The 6,000-nt window shown below is 35.0% G+C and overlaps 1 protein-coding gene across 1 annotated transcript in view; it reads left to right on the top strand.

Moving 5' to 3' along the window:
* The window catches only part of CSMD1 (CUB and Sushi multiple domains 1), a 1,016,265-nt gene that overhangs the window by 47,708 nt on the left and 962,557 nt on the right, over window positions 1–6,000 (top strand). The window lies entirely within an intron of this gene.

Raw genomic sequence — 6,000 nt, 5'->3', positions numbered from 1 at the left:
TTTTTTTTTTTTTTTTTTTTTTTTTTTTTTTTTTTTTTTTTTGTGCTTGACCATGAATGACTATTGGCTCTAAGTCTTGCGCTCAGTTACAGTTTTAACATTTTTTTTTCTCTTGAACTTCATTTGGCTATTTGTTTCTTCTGCTGGTTGCCAACATTCAGTATTGTCCTTTAATAAATTTTTTCACTTAAATCCTTTGCCTTCTGGTATCTTTTTCATCTGTTACTCAGAGATGGCATTCTTCTTTAAAAATGGCAAATAAACAAGCCCAGACAACCAACCCTCCTGTTTTATTTCATGATTTTTCAATGGAGTGTTCTATCTAAACAGTTACATCTTTCTAATGGCAACCTGCTGTGACTATCCTCTTTCATTTCCTTTCTTTATTGTTTATTTAATCTAAGCATACAGAGAATAAGACACATTTACTTTGTTGCTTTTTCAATAATTTTTCCTCTTTTTTCTGAACGATTATTGATTATATAATAGTCACTTTTCTGACATTCATGGCTAGGCTCATTTGCCAGCTTCCATGCCTGAACACTTTGCAGAAATGCAATATTTATTGACTTCTATTATCCAGTACTTTCACTTAACATAAATGGCCTGTGGGAGAAAAGATTTGTCTGGGGGTGTCATTGTGGTGATAGGATGCCTGCCCAAGTTAGAATGGAGAAGAGATCATTCTAACTCCTATCTATCCTTAATGGATGTTTCCCTTAACATTTTCAAAGATTGATACCTTGAAGGAATGTAGAAAAACAGAAGCTAACCTTAAAAACTCTGAAAGTGTTCCTTTTATTTCTCTCTGGAGAATATCAGGAATAATTTTATTTATTCAAAGTAAGAAAAATGGAAAAGAGTACTCTGAAGGCATGTTGGTGGTCATTCTGTATCCCAACTAGTCAGTCACAGTTAAATGGATATTTAAGCTTGAAGAAATGTACTGGCAAGAAACTCTGTCAGCAGTTCCAGACGGAGGCTTCCAGGCAGAATGTTATCCAGCCGTAAGACAGCTACAGTCTTTTGGGAACAACATTTACAAGCTGTTCATACTGGTAAGATCAGAAAACCAAGTCTGATTTGTGGTAAAAGCTCTAGGGCATGTTTATACTATCTGCTTTACTGTCACTAAAGTATTAATATGAGTGTTCAGGTTCAAAAAAGTGACCTAATGCCTTGAGTTAAGAAATTAATCTGAAATAACTAGAATAAGATAGTTTCTGGATTTTATTTTTTCCATCCATGTATATTTGATGTACTGGACTCATTACTCATTTAATATGCAAAGTGGATTTCAGTATAAATGAAAACCAGAAATATTTGAGAGTTGCAATTCTGTCTGATCTACTGTTTTGGAATATTTGAATCAAGCTTGTGTTTTTCTGAAGAATGCGAGTGTACCTTTACTTCATGTTATTGTCCCTCATATTATTTTCTATCCCTTCAAGCAGTATAGGCTCCATTTAAGGATTCCCAAAATGTGTTTCATGGATTGCAAGTAACCTGTGATGTGTCTGCATGTTCTGCAGAGGTTCTTTATTCATGGTCAGCCTCAAGTAATCCTCCTGATTGCCAACACTATAATGAATGTTCATAATCACATTCTGCTGGAAGAGCATTTGTTTTCATGAGACTGATGTTAGAATCTGATCAGAGCTCAGTGCATCCTGCTGCCATGGCACTAAGACACAGGCAAAACTCAGAAACCCCTAAGTTAGGTGCTATTGTTCTTCATGGGATCAAGATTCCATTGTTAAACCTGTTTCAGGGACACGTCAGAGTCTTTCCGGGAGTTTTGAGACATGGGGAATTTCCAGTTCAATGTGCAATCCTAAAGCTTTGGGGAGCTACAGAGGCACAGAGCTAGTACAGCGTAGTGCCCAAGTCTGCAAACACATGCCCTTGTGAAGAACTGCCCTATTCTGCTTAGAGCTTCTTGTATATGAAAAATTATCCTGTATGCAAGCATTGGGAAGAAAATCTGAGTTTATGTTTTAATTCCAAATAGTAGATATTTTAAAATTTTTACTTTTTAATCTGTCTTTAAAATTTTGTGTTTTCACATGTTCACATAAACATTTTAAAATGATACTTTCAATACCCTTATATATTCTTTCTCTTTTCTTTTTTTTTTTCCCCTTTAGCAGTAAACAAGATTATTTCTTGATCTTTTATAAATAAGCTTTTAATTCTTAGTCTAGCATCTCATATGAGTTTTGATTTTTCTATTTCATTAACTCTCTTTTTATATGTTACAGTTATTTAATCAAACAAATATTCATGCAATCTCAATTCTGTTTGCAATTAAAATCTTATTTTTTTTCCTAGTTAAAGAAAGGATTTCTGTCTGAGTAAGATACCAAAGTGTGTATTTAGGTATTTTCTGAAACAGCGCTTATTTTGCAAAAAGCACCCATATACTTTAGGCTGAGCCTTCTTCTCACTTAAGTCTCTTTCATTTACCTGTGGAAAGCTAAAGAAGACTTTTTTTTTAGCAATTAAAGCAATTATCCCAGTATCATAGTGGGAAAAGTTTAATAAGGAATCATGTCAGGTCATTCATACCTCAAGGCACAGAAGAACCAACAAGGTTTTTTTCCTATTGAGAGTCCTGCAAGCAGTGACATGATACCCTTATCTGTATAAAAGTCTTCTGATGACCAGTGTTCAAAAGGGAAATTTAAAACTAAAGGATATCAGCCTGGCAGATACAGGTGTCTTTTCCACTGACCAACTCCATAAAACTTGGGATTGAATTGCACGTGAGCTGGCAACTCTCCTGCAAAGGCTGCTTCACTACGTGACTGAGGCTGTTCCATCTCCAGGTGCTTCAAGCAACGTCTCTTATCCCAGCCAATTCTTAGCCTATTTCTAGATACCTTTTTATTGTGTGTTGCTTACTGTTTTTTGATGTCTGAGAGACTTGAAGCACAGTTTATTTTCAAATACAGCAAATATTCTTAAGAGTCAAGCAAATCTGCTTTTCTCATTTTAATGTTTTTGAATAATGTTCTGCTAAGGACTGGCACAGTAGTTACCCCTTCTTTCCACCCATTTAACAGGCTATTGCCAAAGCATAAAAAAATGAAATTAAGAATGCCCTGTGAAATTACATATGAAAATAATGTTCTTATCTCTGGGATAGATTTTTTTCTTTGATTTTTTTTTTTCTTTTTGCAACAGACTCCCATTTTTAGTCTTCTTTAGCCTTTTTGATGAAGTATGGATACAGTACTGGAGTACAAGAGGAAAGGGAATTAAAAATAGTAATTTCAGATATATTTCTGTGGACAGAAGGTGTTAAAGTTGCAATAGCATATCTATCCCTATTTGTAAGGAGAATAAAATGCTGTGTTAAAGCAGAACTGGCAAATATTGCTTTCTTTTGGTATGTGCAAACCAGTGAATCATTTGCCTCTAGATAGTTTAGTTTGTGTTAGTACACAGAAATTAAGGTGCTTACTTGTATAATTTAGCAGTTAAATAGACCCTTCCCCATGAATTTTTAGGCTATATTAGATTTTCTTTCTATGAATTTTAAAGATCTATGTCCTCATTTGCTATCTGAAACACATGACTGATCTGAAAAACATACCTAAAGTAGTTCTAGATGAAAGTTCGGCCCACATCCAACAATGATTAATTTGAAATCTTTTTGATCTTCACATCATTTAGAGAGATTAGATGTTCATTTTTTTTCAGGTTGCCTGGCATTCATGTATATAGGACAATAGATCAGAAGATTATAGAGAATTTTATTTTTGAAATTTTATTTTAAATACATTTTGGTATTATGCAGGGTAGCTAGCCACATTATACATGTCATATACCTTAGTGAAAATACTTCTATCACATTTCTCAGAAAAGATGGATGCATTTCGCTGTGTTATCTGACCTAGTCTAAAAAGTTGGGAGGTCTTATTTTGCCTCAAAGAAACAAGGCCATTGCTTAATTCAGCAATAGAGCTCTTTCAATTTATATTTACTATACATTTGTCATATCATATGTTTAATTCACAGGTTTAAACAGTGACCTGATAGTGTATGATGTATTTTTTTAGCTGGAATGGTTATGATGTATATATGTTTGAAAATAGTTTGCTCCTTTTTCATTGTAAGTTAATGATATGAGTTGCTGAAAGCTGTCTTCATATAGCCAATTTAGTTTGTGAAGCCAGTGATTATTAAAGGCTGTTGAACATTTCTGGTTTTTGTTAACAAGCTCTCAGAAGGTGATGACACATGAATTTGATAGCCAGAAAGTTGGGAAAGCCATCTGTTTATAATTTTTAATGCAATTTTGCAATGACTGCCAGGTGAGTTTCTAGGAAGTATATATAATAATAAAAAAATCAAGTAAATAAAATTACCACTAAAGAGGTGAGCTATAAAATAATTATTACTGAATCATAAGTTATATGAAAGAATTGCGAAGGTCAGTTTGCTCTAAAATATTCTCCAAGGATATAGCTTCCTAAGAATGTGTTGGAAACATTTAATAATCATTGAAATTATATATGCTTGGTGAGACAGTTCTGGTGAGACCTAAAATGGCAAATGTTGCAAATACATCGAAATGCCTTAAATCTGCTTTCAGACATAAAAAAGATGGGAAAAAAAGAAAACAGAAACAACAAAAAAAAAAATCTGTCCTCCTCAAACCCCAGACAGCTGATAATTCCTTCCTGCCTGAAACAGAATAGGAATTCAGACGTTCTGCATGGAGACAAGTAAAGAAGTTCAGTAATAAGCTACATCTCTGAAAATAAAGTCCTGTTAGATGATAGCTGTTAGCTAACACACCTAAATGCTGAGTGAGATGCCTATCGAGTGTATAGACAAATAAGAATAAGGTTGAAGACACCCTGTTCATTTACTGAGAGGTGCCTTCTGTCAGTCTGCTTGGAAAGCAAGCCAGGGTGATGCTGATAAGGGTAAACCCTAGGCCTGCCCATAAGATGCACCACTGAGTGGTGGTTCTGTGGGTTTAGGAAGAAAGTGCAGACTTGTATGCTGAAGCACAGAACACATGCCACTTACTGCAGTAACTAGATCACACCTCATTTCTCGGGTTTAATAAATGCTAAATATGTCTGCTACCTACAGGTTTGAGGAATAAAGGGAGACTGTATTTTAAAGGCCCCTGGAGTAAGATTCTAAGTTACGAGAATTAAGGTAATTAGGCAGTAGTTTTAGGAGAACTGCTTCATTAAGGGAAGGCTGAGTTTTGCTTCCCAAGTATTTTTCAGAGCTCATTTATCTCTTTGAGCTGTAGAAGAAAAAGTGGGATGTCCAAGCAGTCCCACTCCCCTCTCTTCCATCCCCACATACATTCCTGCTCTTCACTATCACCCAGAGTAAGGGTACAGGAGTTCTGTATTCACCCCATTTAATGGATGGAGGCATTTCAGAAGAATATCCTCAGTATGGTAACTGTAGGTTATTCCTGATGAGGAGGTGGTTTACCTTTTCTGTCAAAGCTGTACCGCAGATTAGTGAAGAAATTAAGTTTAACTGGATCAAAGATTGCATAAGTAAATAACGTTTTCTGGAGGTTAAACGCCTTACCTCATATTATTGCAGCCCATATTCTGGTAGGCACTCCAAGCTCTTTTAAGTATTTACATATAATAGTCATTGGATAAAATTAATCTACTCATTCTGAAGAAAATTGAGGGGGAAGGGCAAGCATAGGAGAAATCCAAAAAACCTGACGAATACTTCCAACCTCTGCCAATTAAGAAGGAAACAATTCCACTAATGGTGCCTTATATACAGTATAAGACATTTTTTGTGGGTTTGAAAGTACAAAGTAATTGACGGCTACAATTATATTTAGCCATATGATTCAAATGAATAAAACCCCATGACTGCAGTACAAGGTGTCTTGCAAAGACTGTAGCTGTTAAAAACAAATTGGCCTGCCAGTGAGAGTTATTGAATTTAGGACCTTTCTTACAAAGATGGAATAACTAATGAGAAAATAAGTGTTCTGGA

Source organism: Athene cunicularia (genome assembly GCF_003259725.1).
Source record: "Athene cunicularia isolate RWA chromosome 3 unlocalized genomic scaffold, athCun1 chr3_part1, whole genome shotgun sequence".
Classification (NCBI taxonomy): Eukaryota; Metazoa; Chordata; class Aves; order Strigiformes; family Strigidae; genus Athene; species Athene cunicularia.
This window is presented reverse-complemented; position numbering and strand designations above follow the sequence as displayed.